This window comes from Neophocaena asiaeorientalis, unplaced genomic scaffold (genome assembly GCF_003031525.2).
Source record: "Neophocaena asiaeorientalis asiaeorientalis breed wild unplaced genomic scaffold, Neophocaena_asiaeorientalis_V1.1 scaffold291, whole genome shotgun sequence".
In the NCBI taxonomy this organism is placed as follows: Eukaryota; Metazoa; Chordata; class Mammalia; order Artiodactyla; family Phocoenidae; genus Neophocaena; species Neophocaena asiaeorientalis.
Genome location: NW_020172735.1, coordinates 2,211,457 through 2,228,689, shown reverse-complemented (window position 1 = coordinate 2,228,689; position 17,233 = coordinate 2,211,457). Strand labels below are relative to the sequence as shown.

At 36.9% G+C, this 17,233-nt stretch overlaps 1 long non-coding RNA gene across 1 annotated transcript in view; it reads right to left on the bottom strand.

Moving 5' to 3' along the window:
* The window catches only part of LOC112396678 (uncharacterized), a 298,161-nt gene that overhangs the window by 131,323 nt on the left and 149,605 nt on the right, over positions 1 to 17,233 (bottom strand). The window lies entirely within an intron of this gene.

Here is a 17,233-nt window from a genome sequence, read left to right as displayed (position 1 = left end):
TTAGAAATTAAAAAGGAGAAGTTACAACTGACATTACAGAAATACAAGGGATCATAAGAGACTACTACAAGAAACCATATGCCAATAAAATGGATAACCTAGAAGAAATGGACAAATTCTTAGAAGGTACAATCTCCCAAGACTGAACCAGGAAGAGATGGAAAATATGAACAGACCAATCACATGTACTGAAATTGAAACTGTGGGTAAAAAACTCCCAACAAACAAAAGTCCAGGAACAAATGGCTTCACAGGCAAATTCTATCAAACATTTAGAGAGGAGTTAACACCTATCTTTCTAAAACTATTCCAAAAAATTGCAGAGGAAGAAATACTCCCAAAATTATTCTATGAGGCCACTATCACCCCAATACCAAAACCAGACAAGATACTACAAAAAAGAAAACTACAGGCCAACATCACTGCAAAAGTCCTCAACAAATACTAGCAAACTGAATTTCAAAATACATTACAAAGATCATAAACCATGATCAAATGGGAATTATCCCAGGGATGCAACGATTTTTCAATATCTGCAGATCAATCAGTGTGATATTCCACATTAACAAACTGAAGAAAAAACATATGATCATTTCAATAGATGCAGAAAAAGCTTTTGACAAAATTCAACATCCATTTATTATAAAAACTCTCCAGAAATTGTGTAATGAGGTAACATACCTCAACATAATAAAGGCCATATATGACAAACCCACATCTAACACCATATTCAATGGTGAAAAGCTGAGAGCATTTCCTCTAAGATCAGGAACAAAACAAGGATGTACCCTATAGCCACTTTTATTCAACATACTGTTGAAGTCCTAACCACAGCAATCAGACAAGAAAAAGAAAAGGAATCCAAACAGGAAAAGAAGAAGTAAAACTGTCACTGTTTGCAGATGACATGATACTATACATAGAAATTCCTAAAGATACTCCCAGAAAACTACTAGAGCTCATCAATGAATTCAGTAAAGTTGCAGTATAAAAACTTGATACACAGAAGTCTCTTCCATTCCTAAATAGTAATAATGAAAGATCAGAAAGAGAAATTAAGGACACAATCTCATTTATCATCACATCAAAAAGAATGAAATATCTAGGAATAAACCTACCACAGGAGCCAAAAGATCTGTACTCCAAAGACTATAAGAAGCTGATGAAAGAAAAAGAATATGACACAAAAAGCTGGGAAGATACGCCATGTTCTTGGATTGGAAAAATCAATATTGTCAAAATGACTATACTACCCATGGCAATCTACAGATTCAATGCAATCCCTATCAAATTACCAATGGCATTTTTTACAGATCTAGAACAAAAAAAATCTTAAAATTTGTAAGGAAACACAAAAGACTGTGAATAGCTAAAGCAATCTTGAGAAAGAAAAATGTAGCTGGAGGAATCAGGTTCCCTGACTTCAGACTATACTATAAAGCTACAGTAATCAAAACAGTATGGTACTGGCACAAATACAGACTTATAAATCAATGGAACATGATATAAAGCCCAGAAATAAATCCACGTACCTATGGTCAATCTATGACAAAGGAAGCAAGAATATATAATGGAGAAAAGATAGTCTCTTCAATATGTGGTGCTGGGGAAACTGGACAGCTACATGTAAAAGAATGAAATTAGAACATTCTCTAACATCATACACAAAAATAAACTCAAAATGGATTAAAGATCTAAATGTAAGACTGGATACTATAAATCTCAGAGGAACACATAGGCAGAAAACTCTATGACATAAATCGCAGCAAGATCTTTTCTGATCCACCTCTGAGAGTAATGAAAATAAAAACAAAAGTAAACAAATGGGACATAATTAAAATAAAAAGCTTTTGCACAGCAAAGGAAACCAGCAACAAAACTAAAAGAAAACCCACAGAATGGGAGAAAATATTTGCAAATGAAGCGACTGACAAGGGCTTAATTTCCAAAATATACAAACAGCTCATGCTGCTCAATATCAAAAAACAAACAATCCAATCAAAAGATGGGTGGAAGATCTAAATAGACACTTCTCCAAAGAAGTCATACAGATGGCCAAGAGGCACATGAAAAGATGCTCAACATCACTAATTATTAGAGAAAAGCAAATCAAAACTACAATGAGGTATCACTTCACACCAGTTAGAATGGCCATCATCAACCAAATCTACAAACAATAAATGCTGGAGAGGGTGTGGAGAAAAGGGAACCCTTCTACACTGTTGACAGGAATGTAAACTGATACAGCCACTATGGAGAACAGTATGGAGGTTCCTGTTGTATAGGCACTATGGAGAACAGTATGGAGATTCCTTAAAAAAACTAAAAATTGAGCTACCATATGATGCAGCAATCCTACTGCTGGGTGTATATCTGGAGAAAACCATAATTCAAAAGGATACATGCACCCCAATGTCCATTGCAGCATTATTTACAATAGCCAGGACCAGAAGCAACCTAAATGTCCATCAATGGAGGAACAGATAAAGAAGATGTGGTACATGTATACAATGGAACAATACTCAGCCATAAAAAAGAATGAAATAATGCCATCTGCAGCAACATGGATGAACCTAGAGACTGTCATACTGAGTGAAGTAAGTCAGACAGAAAGACAAATATCATATGATACTGCTTATATGTGAAATCTAAAGAAATGGTACAAATGAACTTATTTACAAAACAGAAGTTGAGTCACAGATGTAGAAAACAAAGTTGTAGTTACCAGAGGGTAATGGGGACGGGGGGGATAAACTGGAAGATGAGGATTGACACATACACACTACTATATATAGAATAGGTAACTAATAAGAACCTACTGAATAGCACAGGGAACTCCAGTCAACACTCTGTAATGACCTATGTGGGACTAGGATCTAAAGCAGAGTGGATAAAATTTTTAAATTAGAAAAATAAAAATTTAAAACAGATTAAGAGGAGGCTATTTTGAACAACTGTGTGCCAATGCATTTTAAAATTTAGATAAAATGCACAAATTCCTAAAAAACAAAAAGCTAACCAAACTAACATAAGGAAACATTTAAAAAACATTAAAATTTTAGGTAATCCCATAATTATAACTTTCATAGCAGCTCTCTCTCTCTCCCCTTTTTCTGTTTCTATGTCTTTACACGGTTCTCTTCTGGCATTATGGACACTCATCCTATAGGTGAGGGCAGGAGAAGTCTGGCCATGGCTATAGAGATTTTTGGCTTACATCATCCCAGGTAGTGAGGCTCCCAAAATGAGAGAACTTGTCTCTTCTGGCATCAGAATAGGAAACCCCAAAGGGATAGGTGTTAAAACTGCAAAATTCACATCCTACATTATCAAGATTCATTCATAAATATCTACTCAGTTCTTATGATAGATATTCATGATATCTGTTTCCCCATGCCTGTGGAACTTACAAACATAGTAAACAACAATAAAATATCATCAGCTTGCATAGTTTATTAGCCTAGAAGTAGCTCATCTATGAGGCAAACATACTTTTCCCATAATAAGAAAATAGGCCTCTTTATAAGAATAATAAGGACAATTAATTTGGGCCACAGCACCAAAACTGGAAGGAATCTAGCAAAGAGAGGGATACATCCTGAAATGCTTTGTCCTCAACACTTAGCATGTAATCTTGCTGCTTGGCAGATCCTGGGCAGATTCTGTACCTTTCAGCTGTGACTTTTCTCATTCAAACCCAGGCCATGTATCCATTCTGCTCTACTTTCCTGTCTTTAGAAGGCATCTGCATTTTTGGCTGCCATGGCCATCTAGAGGTATCTTGGTTCCCGCTCCTTTTCAAGCTGGGTCCTCCAGTTTCTCATTGACTCTGTGAGCACTGAATACCCCAAACAATATCCTTTCACCAAATTTCTTTCTGCTTAAATCAATCAAAGGAAGGTTCTATGACTTGAAAGCAACAATCCGGCCTGATATAATCCCAATCTCTTGATTGACACATTGAGGGCAATCACAAAACAAGTACACTAACCCCTGCAATGCTATTTTTTTCTGTTAAAATATAATAAATTCCCTTTGCTATTTTTCATTCATTCATGGCAGGTACATTTCTAAACAATTAAGGTGCAGTAGTGGCAGGATAAAAATAGTACTAACCTTCATGAAATTTACAATTCCTTTGATATTTTTGTTGTTGGCAACCAGAAGATATGACACATGCAGTCCAGATGATGACATTATTTGAAAACAGAATTTATCTTCCTGAAGCCATCATCTGAGGGTCAAACCTAATAGGAACTCTATTGCCCTTTCAAATGGCCAACCATCTAGATACATAGACTAAATGTCAAATATTACCAAATTTGTATTTTTGGGGAAAAAAATGCCTCTTTGCCATTAAGCTACTAGCTGTTTACTTACTGATGCTTGTTATGATTTATTTTATTTTGTTTTTAATAAATGGGGGGGTGGGAATAATGGGTGAAGGGAGTATGAATTTACCAAAAGTAAACTAAGGGGGAAAGTTCAGTTGACCAAAGTTCAAGAAAAACTTTAGAAAGAATGAGCCTAAAATGATGAAAAGAACTTAGATATGTGTGAAGGGGGAGGGACAGAACCATATGTGGTGAAATACTCTTAGAAACCACACAAAAAAGGGAGCTCAAGAATCAGAGTCAACACACAGCAAAGAGGATAATTGGTTGAAATGAAAAGGATCCCAGAGGAACAGAAAGTTGAAGAACAAAAGGTCAAGCATTGTGACTGCCTGCCAAGCTCCAGAGTGTTCTCTATCCTGTAGGACATGGGGAGAGGTCGGGATGGGTGAGGTGTGATGTGCAAGGTCTTAAAACACATAGCACACATAATAAATTTGAGGTGGGTGCTGTACAATTTTCTTAGTGAATAAAGTAGAAATTCATTTGGCAAAAAAATAAAATTAAGTAATTATAGCACTCTTTCTCTGTAAAAAGCTAATAATCGTGGTGTCTGCCAATTTAGAATAGAAATATTTGAAAATGAAAGAATCCAATTTAGAGCACTCACTTTAAAAGTCAGCTAGATTGGGCTTCCCTGGTGGCGCAGTGGTTGAGAGTCCGCCTGCCGATGCAGGGGACACGGGTTCGTGCCCCGGTCTGGGAAGATTCCACATACCGCGGAGCGGCTGGGCCCGTGAGCCGTGGCTGCTGAGTCTGCACGTCCGGAGCCTGTGCTCCGCAACGGGAGAGGCCACAACAGTGAGAGGCCCGCATACCGCAAAAAAAAAAAAAAAAAAGTCAGCTAGATTTATCAACAAAAGAGAAAAGACTATTGTCTCAACTGCCTTTTTGTTTTGTTTTTGTTCTTCTTACCCCTACAAAAAACAAACAAAAAAAGAATGAGTATATTGAAAGAAATGTTAATGGTGGAAAACTCTGGAGTTTTCATTAATGATTTAAACTGGCTTTTCACAGAGTGACAATACATAAGCTATAATATAGATAATACAGTTAAATTGTATCAATAATGAAATACTCCATTTGAGGGCTTTTAAGTGCTTTATACTAAAAATTCATATTTGAACATCTTGCTATCAGAACTGTTGAGTTTAAAATAATATTCACATACATATATATGCATACAGTATGTATACATATAGATACACAAAAGTAAAATTATTTATTAATAGATTTATCTCTTTTTATCCATGGTCATGAAATTCAAGAATCAATAACAGAATCCACAGATAGGCCCCTAAATTTATGTTAATCACTATTTTTGAACTTTTTTGCTAATTCATGAAATAATTAACTAATGGAGAAAAAAATCAATTAGTATTCATAGAATGTCCTATCTTGAATACTTCCTGACTCTAACTTAGAAGAAACTCCTTAAAAAAGCATTATAAGGTACCAGTAATGATTGCAAGAGGTAATGGGTCTTGATAATTCATAGCCTGGATGAATAGAACTGCAGAGGAAGTTATCAAGACACCTGACTTTTCTCACAGCTTTGAAGCTCTTTGCTCAAGCCAAAAATCTAAGCAGTAATGTCCCTTTTTTACATTTAAGCCCCATGTCTATCTATTAGCAAATTCAATTGACTCACCCTTCAAAAGGCATCTGTTATACATCTATTTCTCCCCATCCTCACTACAACCACCTTGGTGCCACACATCATTACTAGTCATGAACTAATAAAATAGCTTCTAAACTGGTCTCCTGATGCCACTCTTACCGAGTTACAATCCATTTGCCTCATGACCAAAAGAGTGAAGTTTAAAAAACCTAATCAGATGGTTTCACTCCTCTTCTAAAAATTTCTCATTGGCTTCCCATACTCTCAGCATAAATTAGAACTTCTTAACCATGACTTACAAATCTTTGTTTTATGGAGCTCCCATCAATGTGACTAACCTTATTCCTCGTCACCATCTTTTCACCTACCATGCTCACCCCACTGGCATTCAGTTCTTCAAACAGTGTGAGCCGTTTCCTCCTCGGAACCATTGGACTACCTACCGCTCTGCCTGGAACTCTCTTCTTGCTCACTTTTACATATCAATCTTAAATAAATGTCACCTCTTTGAAGAGGCCATGTGACCACCCAATTTAACATAATTCTCCAGGCACATTACATGGCTCAGTCTTATTTTTCTCCATAGCACTTAATGCTTTCTCAAATTACCTCTTTCCTTCCTTCCTTCATATTCTCTCTCCCTTTCCTCCTTTTCTTTCTTTCTTTCCTTCCTTCCTTTGTGAGCTGAATGCGTCCCTCACCCCCAATTTATATGTTGCAGCCCAAACCCCTAATATGATGGTACTTGGAAATAAGACTTTTGAGAGGTAATTAAGGTTATATAAGGTCAAAAGGGTGCAGTCCTTATGATGGGATTAGTGGTTTTATAAGAAAAGGAAGAGTGAGAGAGACAGACAGAGATCTCCATGTGCACACTGCAAGAAAAGGCAATGTGAGAACTCAAGGAGAAGGAAGCCATTTGCAAGCCAGGAAGAAAGCTCTCACCGGGAAACAAATTGGCTGGCATCTTGATCTTGCACTTCCAAGCCTCCAGAACTGTCATAGTCATTCCTTTCTTCCTTCCTTCCCTCCTTCTTCCTTCTTTTCTTTCTTTCTTTTTCCTTTCCTTTCCCTTTCTTTCCTTCATCCTTCCTCCCTCCCTCCATCTCTCCATCTTTCCATCTCTCTCTCTCTCTTCCTTCCTTCCTTTTCTGCTTTTCCCTTCTAAAAATTAAGAATTACATAGGGCTATTTTGTTTACCACTATGCCAGGAATAGAGAATGCACTTAAAAAATGTGTTTTGCATAGCTTACATGTTGATGTAATAGAGATGGCTAGAAAATCTGATTGTTCATTCAGTGAATATTTATTAAGCAACTACCTATTCCAGGCATTGGAATGTGAGACAGACAATACCATTGTCTTCATGCAGCCCACATTTAGCTGGAGGAGACAGAGAACAAACAAGCAAGAAAATTTCAGGCTGTGATAACTGCTGGGGATGAAATAAAAGGTACTAGCAAAGAGAATTACAATGGGCTTGTTCAAAAGGGTTCATTAACCAAACCCACCAAAAAAATCAAGTGAAGGGCTTCCCTGGTGGCGCAGTGGTTGAGAGTCCGCCTGCCGATGCAGGGGGGACACGGGTTCATGCCCTGGTCTGGGAGGATCCCACGTGCCGCGGAGCGGCAGGGCCCGTGAGCAATGGCCGCTGAGCCTGCGCGTCCGGAACCTGTGCTCCGCAGCGGGAGAGGCCACAACAGTGAGAGGCCCATGTAAAAAAAAAAAAAAAAAAAAAAAAAAATCAAGTGAAGTGTTCAAGTAAAACTGCTTTGCAATTTTTTTATATCTCTTTCCCCTAGATCAATTAACAGAAGCAGTTAATTGTCCATAAAGCTACACTCAAATGGAAGGTTCACTGAATTGCTGCCACTGGAAAAGAAAATAATGGCTCAATACTCAAGATTAAAGTGTAGACTGATCCTTTCTGCTTTACTTGTTGTGGGATTTTGAGTAGAAACACTGATATCTTTGCCATCTGTTTTTTCTCCAAAATGAAAATAGTAGTAATTCTTACATTTGTTTAGGACACAATTCTTCTCACTTGGTCTTTGTCCCACACTATGCATCTCATGCTCATGTCTGAGCCAATCACTGATCACAGGAATGGGGTTACTGTGACAGGCTTAGTGATGTCCACAGACCAGGAGGCATTTCCAGAACCACACCGGGATTCTCTTTTTGGAAGATGGAGGGAAGGCAGTGATAATGAGCCCCTCAATGAACTGATCTAATTTCAATCCTTACCCCTTCCCAGTTAGCCCTGCCCCTATGCAATTTCCTCTGCCATAGCAAAGAGGAACATCCCAGGCGAAAAGTATACTATAGTTTCCCTATTTCACCCATCTGTCCCACCCCAGCCCTACACCAGAATGAGAAACAAGATCCCAAACATGCTCACAACACTGCAGAAGCTGTGTGTTCAAGCAATAGTTTTGTTCTTTCCAATCTGCCTGTGTGGTCTGGGAAACAGGGGAGGAAACCCTGAGAGATTTAAAAACACAATTAACAGAGAAATATTCAGGTGAGGTAAGAGGATCTTTGTTGTTCTAACTACATTATCAGGTACTGAAAGAACTTGCCAAAGATATCACAGAGCCACAGTTGAAAACCTGTGAGCACTCAGGCAGAAGCGGAGCTCCTCTGAAGGCAGGGGCTCTTCCTTCATCAACACCATGTTCCTGGATGAAGGATCTATTGTGCATGGAATACAGGCTGAATGGTATAAATTCCAGTCAGCTTTTTACTGATTGGGCACCTATCTCCAAAGAAAACTAATTATTAAATCAGTGTCAACCTGGAGCAACGTCTCTAGTGGTCCACTACAGGGACAAATCTGACACTTTTAACAATGATTTAACAGCCTGGGACACACAGATGATGCACTTATCACATGTGAAATAATGCACAGCCTAGAAGAACACAGCATGAATTGGATAAGAGTATCCTGATTTAGATAACATGGCATAATGGAATTTTAACAAGATTATATTTAGTAAATCCAAATCTTTCCCTTAAAGATAAAAACAAAAACCCCATTAGAATGGATGAGAAGAATGTGATTGAACATCAATATGATTAAGACTTAGGAATTTTAACTGACCATTAATAAGAATAATAATAAAAATCATAAAATAATAGCAGCTAACATATATGAAGGGTCTACCATGTACTGGGCACTGCTCTAATCATTTAAAGTATCTAATCATTTAAAAGCATTAACTCATTCACTCTGGATAAAACCCTTAAAGTAAATTTATTGGCATTCCCATTCTACAGGTGAAGAAACTGAGGCACAAAGATATACAGTAACTTAAAATAAATCAATAATGTAATGCGCTTGTCAAAAATATTAATGTGATCTTAGGTGCTGTTAAAGAATAATGCCCAGAATGAGAGAATTAATAATGCTTCTATAGTTTGTCCATATCAGACTGCACTGAAAATTCTGTATTCTGTTCTAGGAAAAATGAGGCCTTGAAGAGACAGGCTATGCCACCACTTTAAAAAAAGAAGAATGGAAAATATTGGTGAATTTACACCTAAATAACAGAAAGAGGAGAACATGACAGCTTGCAGGGGTCCTCAAGCCTCTCTGTCCGCCTGCTGTCTGCACTGCTGCAGAGGGTAGTCATGGAAATCATAGCAGGCACATTCCACAGTGTTTCAGTTTCCCAAATTACAAACAACAAGGATTAGATGTGAAGGAGAATAAGCATGGACTCAATACATAGATTTCTAGTGGGAATCAAACCTTGCAGAGGATGAACAAGCTTTGGACACGAGATGACACAGGACCAAGTGATTGCTAAGGATCTTTACCCTGTGATTATAAAAGGAATAAATTATAGACACTATTTTGGTAACATAGCAACATAAGTAAATTCAAGGGTAACAGTATATTATGGTCACCAAACCAAAAGTCCTCTGAGAAGGCCTCTATCTGTACCTCTACATGTTTCAATTAAATTCAATAAATATTTATTGACTTTTATATGCCTGACCACCCAGAGGCAGGGATCATACCTTATTCATAAGCTTATAGCTTACTTTCTCCTGAACTAAATAACTATTTTAAGAGAATTGTCATCTACTATTTTGCAACATGCTACAAATAGATATTTTAAGAGTGCACTGACATAAAGCAAAACTGTAACCATACAAATTTGAACTTGGCTACAAATTACCTTAACCTTAATTGTTTTCAACAGTTTCTAAACCCATTTTACATTAGTTTTAATCTGCCTTTCAGTATAATGCATATTCTGGGTAAATAAAGTAATTGAATTAAAGGTTGTATTTTTTATTTTCTTATATAATCTGATTTGGCTAATTTTACTTTTCTGAAGCTTAGTTCAGATATTTTTTGTTTTGATTGAGCTTTTTGTTTTTGTGTGCTTGTTGTTTCTTGTTAGTTCCCTTACTATTAACATTTTCCCCTAAATTCTGTTTTTGTCATTTTCATTCCATTTTTGCCATCTCACTATATCCCCAATTTGCATACTGTTCATGCTAGTTCCTGGAGTGTGTCACCAAGTTGCTAATAAAATCACTCATAAAACACTGTTCTATCAACTCTTCACTTTACTTCCTAAAATAATAAATTGTTATTATCTAATTTTTATGGAGCAAACTATGTGGTTTATATTTCTTTTACTCAGCACAACAATCCTTTTTTGTTGGTACAAATATTTTCCAGTATTTTAGTGGCACAGGATGATTAAGTAAGTTGCCAAAGATCACACAGTTAGTAAGTATGGAGCTAGAATTTGAACTCCTAACCCCGTGTATTAATTCATCAGTCTATCCTCCTCTACCTACCCCAACCCCCAACATAAAATGAGAGACAGGCAGAGTATAGTATCAAGCAGATAACAGTTTCAATATTATTTGGGAAAAATGCATCTTATTCTTGAAACAGCAACTTTATTGTAAGGTTTAGAAACCCCTGGTTTTCATAACTAAAGACCCCATTACTCTAGTTCAATAGCAAGAAATGCAAAGTGTGGGGATGAAAGCCATTCACAGCAGAGGTAAGTGTCCTCTGTACTCAACAAAAGAAAAAAAAGAAATCACAAAAGACCTTGCAGCCAAGGCTATTCTAGCATATGGTTGGTATTCATAAAGGTTCTTTTGAATGGTATCTGCTGTACCAGTTCTATTTATACAAAACAGCCAGATCAATCTTCCATAAGGAATTGCACCTAGAGACGTTTGAACTTTCTAAATAAAAGTGTCTTTGTGTTCCATCAAGTTTTATTTCAGGGAGGTGATGTAGTGGGATATCATGGTCTCAAAGAAAGAAAACTGGACCAAGAGTAAAAAGAGATGGCTCTGAATCATTGTTCTGTCTCAATGCCTCATTTTCTTAACCTGGAAAATAACTGTATTTTTCATTGGATTCTAAGAATCCAATATAATTGTGTTAGGTGAGAAACACTGTGTGTATGGTGACAAGTTATACAGGTTAAAAGAAAGCCAGTATCACTATAAAACTCCTAGAAGAAAAAATAGGAGAAAATCTAGATGACCTTCAGTCTGGCAATGACACTTTTTAGATACAAGACCAAAGGCACAATCCATGAACAAAAGAATTGATCAGCTGAACTTCATTAAAATGAAAGTTTTCTGCTCTGCAAGAGAGCAAGTCAAGAGAATTTGAAGACAAGCCAAAGACTGGGAGAAAATATTTGGAAAAAAAAAATCTCATAAAGGATTGTTACCCCAAATATACAAATAACTCTTAAAACTCAACAATAGGAAAATAACCTGATTTTTAAAATGGGCCAAAGAGCTGAACAAACACCTCATCAAAGAATATAGGCAAATAGCAAATAAGCATTTGAAAAGATGTACCACTACACCCCTTTTAAAATGACCAAAGTTCAGAAAACTGACAGCTCCTAATGTTGGGGAGGATGTGGAGCAACAGGAACTCTCATTCATTGCTAGTGAGAATAAAAAAATGGTACAGCCACTTTGGAAGACAGTTTGGCAGTTTCTTACAAAATTAAACATACTCTTACTATATACAAGCCAGCAACTGTACACCTGGGAATTTATACAAAAGAATTTAAAACTATGTTCACACAAAACTTACACACTGATGTATACAGCAGCTTTATTCATAGTTGCCAAAACTTGGAAGAAACCAAGATGCCCTTCAGTAGGTGAATGGATAAATAAACTGTGGTGCATCCAGACAATGGAGTATTATTCAGCACTAAAATGAGCTATCAAGTCATAAAAAGACCTGGAGAAAATTAAATGCATATTACTAAATGAAAGAAGCCAATCTGAAAAGGTTGCATATTGTATGATTCCAACTATACGACATTCTGGAAAAGGCAAAACTATGAGACAGTAGAAAGATCAGTAGTTGCCAGGGGTTAAGGGGAAGGGAAGGACACGTAAGCGGGGCACAAAGAATTTTTAGGTCAGTGAAACTACTCTATATGATACATGTCATTAAATTTGTCTAAACCCATAAAATATATGACACCAAGAGTGAACCCTAATGTACACTGTGGACTTTGGGTGACAATGATATGTCAATGTAGGCTCATCAGTTGTAGCAAAGATACCACTCTGGTAAGTGATGTTGATAATAGTGGAGGCTATGCATGTGTGTGGTGGTGGGTGAGTGGTATATAGGATACATATAATACATATTCCATATATATATATGTACTTTCCACTCAGTTTCACTATGTATCTAAAACAGCTCTAAAAAATAAGGTCTATTAGAAAATAAATATCATTACTAGTAATTAAATTAACTCAGTCAGTAAAATTATGGTTAACCATTATCACCATTTCTCTACCATGTCAGATGTCAAATTTGTACTATGAGGAGGCAGGTTTATACAATTACGGTTTATAAATATTCCACCATCAATATGTAATATTTGCATATTTGTCATTTGGGATAATCTGTGTCACTACTAAGTTTCCATATTCAAAGTCCAGGGAGCAGAGGTGGCTTCATAGACATGTGACCTGGGCAGTCACACAGGGTACCACATTTAGAAGGCCCTGTGCTTCTAAGACATGCTCTGCTCTCTCCATCCTGAATTCTAATTAGTATCTGAACAAGGTGCCTTGCATTTTCATTTTGCACTAGACCTCACAAATTATGTAGCTGGTCCTGCCAGTGAGGATAAAAGCTGAATCTGAAGGTACCAGGGTTGGGGGGGTAGGAGAAGGAGGGCTTAGTGGAGGATGCTCTTGGTTGTGCTGGAAAGGGCCTCAGTTGTATCTGACTGCAGCACTGAATCAGAATCTTAGGGACCTCAGATATCATTCAGTCCCACCCTCGCATTTCAGTTGAAAAAATTGAGGCCTCCAGAATTTTGGTGACTTTCCCAAGGTCCCCAGCTCATCAGTGGTACGCTCTCTGCATTCTGTCTAATGAATGACTTGCCCAGGAACATAAGCAGATGTTGCAGGACCAGTTTTGTGTCCCAGGTCACAGATGTCGCTTCCATAATCAACACCTCTCCTACTGCTCCTTGGTCAGAGCTGCATTTATTTGGTAACTCTCTCACATTTTCCCAAAGCTCCTGAAATCAGTTCCTGTGAAAATGGGCCAATCCTTATATTAATCCAAGTGTTTTTTTTTCTTTTTCCTATTTACCCTTAATTGTTGTCAGCCTCCTGATGAAGTATACCTGAGGATGACCTTCAGCCACATACTGTGGGCTCTGCTTTGATGCTGCTGACTTGGAACGCATTCGGGATTCTGGGTTATATATCTTTTAATTAAACTGCTTCTGAAGGATGAGGACTCATTAATAGATAATGTCTTGTTTGTAAGCATGCCCTTGGGTATCAGACACTGCACTTTCATTACTGACCATAAATCTCACTTGCAGTGGCAAAGCACCGAAATATCTCTGCTCCAATCATTACTTTATGTTCATCGCATACAAATCAGAATGAATCCTGAATGCACATCAAGTTATCTGACTGAGGCTGTCACAACTCATGTGAAAATGGACCATATATGACAAGAGGTGAAAGTCAGCCATAGTAATGGAAACAGGAAAACTTACTTGAAGTCTGTATAAAGACTAGTCAAGGGCTTCCCTGGTGGCGCAGTGGTTGAGAATCTGCCTGCTAATGCAGGGGACACGGGTTCGAGCCCTCGTCTGGGAAGATCCCACATGCCGCAGAGCAACTAGGCCCATGAGCCACAACTACTGAGCCTGCGCGTCTGGAGCCTGTGCTCCGCAAAAAGAGAGGCCGCGATAGTGAGAGGCCCGCACACCGCGATGAAGAGTGGCCCCCGCTTGCCACAACTGGAGAAAGCCCTCGCACAGAAACGAAGACCCAACACAACAAAAAATAATAAATAAATAAATAAAAATCACATTACAGAAGAGTATAAAAAAAAAAGACTAGTCAACATCCACCTCCCTCCTCATGGTCACACTCAACATCATTACTGAATTTTTCGGTACTCCTCTTTGTAGTAATCTTTTAGTTGCTACCATCATGATTAGGACATGCATTCTGAACTTAGCACAGTTTACCCTGAATATTAATAATATTAATGTAGTATTAATATTATACCACAATACATAATGTATGTATAGCTCCATTACAGACCTCCCAATCCTTTTGCTATTGTTTAAAGTACCCTTACCCATGTTATAAACTCAATAAATACACTGTCATTAGTTTAGGTATAAACATTCAGTTGACTTTAAATAATTTTAGAAAGAAACTAAAATATTCATTATATTTATCTACATATCAATAATGTCCTTTGCTTTTCTTTCCTGTATTTTTAAGTTTCCATCTTGGATCATTTTCCTTCAGCCTGAAGAACTCTATTTTAGCATACCTAGGACTGCAGACCTGCCAGCAACAATTTCTCTCAGTTGTTATTTACCTGAAAATGTCTTTATTGTGCCTTCATTTAAAAAAATATGATTTTGTTTTAATACAGAATTCTAGATTAACAAGTTTTTTCCCAGAACTTAAAAGATATCATTCCATTTTTGTCTGGCCTCAATTATTTCCAATGACGTGTCAGCTATCTTTAAAAATTCTTAGCATTTTAATCTAATATATAATGTTCCTTTTTTCTCTGGTTGACCTTAAGATTTTTTTTTTAATCTTAAGACCTCAGCAGATGTGCCTAGGTACAGTTTTCTTTACATTCATTGACTGAGATGCTTGGATCTGTGAATTACTGTTTTAGACCAAATTTAGAAATTTTTTAGCCAAAGTTTCTTCAACTATTTTTCCTTCTTCATTTTCTCTCTTCTCTCTGCCAAGGACTACAATTAAAAAGTGTATTGTACCATTTGATACTGTCCCTCAGATCATTGTGTTTGTTCATTTTTAAAATCTTTTCATTTTGTGCCTCCTTTTAGATGACTTCTATTGATTTATCACCAAATATATTGCTTCTTCTGTTGTGTCTAGTCTGCTATTAATCTCATCTCATTTCAGCTTTCATATTTTTCAGTTCTTGCATTTCTATTCAGTTTGTTTTGTTTTACATTTTTCTTATTTTTCCTCAAATTCCTCATGCCTTTTTTAATATACCTATTTTTCCTGTAGACTATATATTTATGATAAAGTACTTGTCTGCTTATTCTATATAAGTATTCTTCGTGGGTCTACTTCTTTAACATTATTTTTTCCAGTGGGTCTAGTGATTTTTTATTGTATAGTGATATTGTGGATATTTCATTGTAAAATTTGAGAATCTGTTGTCTTCCTTTGAAGAGTACTGAGATTTGTACTAGCAGGCAGTTAAATCACTGGTGAATCGCCTTGACCAAGTTGAGATTTAATGTCATGTTTCATGAGGATATGCCCTATATTGGTTATGCTTTTAGTCTGGATACATAGTATTTAATCCTAAACAGTGGCCCTTCTAGGTTTTCAATGAAAAGTCCAACAACATGTTTACCAACATTCTCTTAACTTGACCGGATTCAAATTTCAAACTCTATCTCCTAGTAATAGGTAGTGGCTGACATCCCTGCTAAGCTCTTTCAAGCCTCCAGCTACTATTTTTCTCCTTAGATCCTTTGGAGATTTTCCAAGCACATGTGTAACACATGTGAAGTTCACGGGTCAAGCAAGGATTTGAGGAGAGTTTACATTATATTTTGCAGCCCCTTCTATCTCTCTCTCTTTTCTGGTATTACTTCCCTCAATTTCCAGCTACTCTGGCTATTCCAAACTCTTTCCTTTTACGACTCCTCAGGCTGATAGGACTTCAACTTTCTGCCTCAGTTCTAGCCCCCCATAAGATGTCATTTAGGAGGTGTTCTTGGGGGAAAAGACTTACAAATGTGAATCTTAACCAGTGTAGTTTTCTTGTTGGAGGGTTGGATGCCCTCTAACTTCTGTCTGCTTTTGATTGCTTTCCAATGACTTGAGAATTTAAAAATTTTTTCCTCAAAATTTATCATTCTTTTAAGCAGAAGGGTTAGTTTTACACAGCTTCTTCTGATATTACCAAGACCAGAGTGTCTCCCTCAGTTGAATTTCCAACTATGTGTTATAGTATGTTCAACAAAATTATCTTAAAATAAACAGAAAAAAATAGGCCATGTGCCTGTATTTACTCTCTACCCAGTTTCTTTTTATAAATGTTTAACATATCTTAACTTTTTAAATTCTCCTAACAACGCTGTGAGATAGAGTCTATTACGTTTAGTTTACAAATAAGAAAACTAAGGCCCAGAAATTTTAGGTAACTTGTGTAAGTTCACAGAGCTAATAATTAATGGAATTACTTCAGGGCTCATGATTTCAGCACTAGCCTCCCCTTTTTTTCCAGAAAATTGAGATGGCTTTGCATTTCTGTTGAGTGGACTGTCTCCCAGATTGGCCTGTAAACTCCTTCATGGGGATACCTTACTTATGTCTTTTATTCACCAGCATACATAGTACAGTCATAACCACTGTTATGCCTTTCATATCAGCTGGCAAACATCCAATGCCTAAGCCTTTTATAACCCATATGAGTGAGGAAGATAATGTCTTCAAAATCCCCAACAGAAAAAAGTACATTCCAAAAATTGGCATTATTAAATACCTCATCTTTCAGCTCATCTACCTGCAAGGACAAATCACTATATAATTTATAAATTAAGTGAAGATAATACAAGGAAAATAAAATTCATAAAATAACTGAACTTCACTTCTATCTAAAATTACTCGAAAGGAAAAACACTGCTGTTTATATAT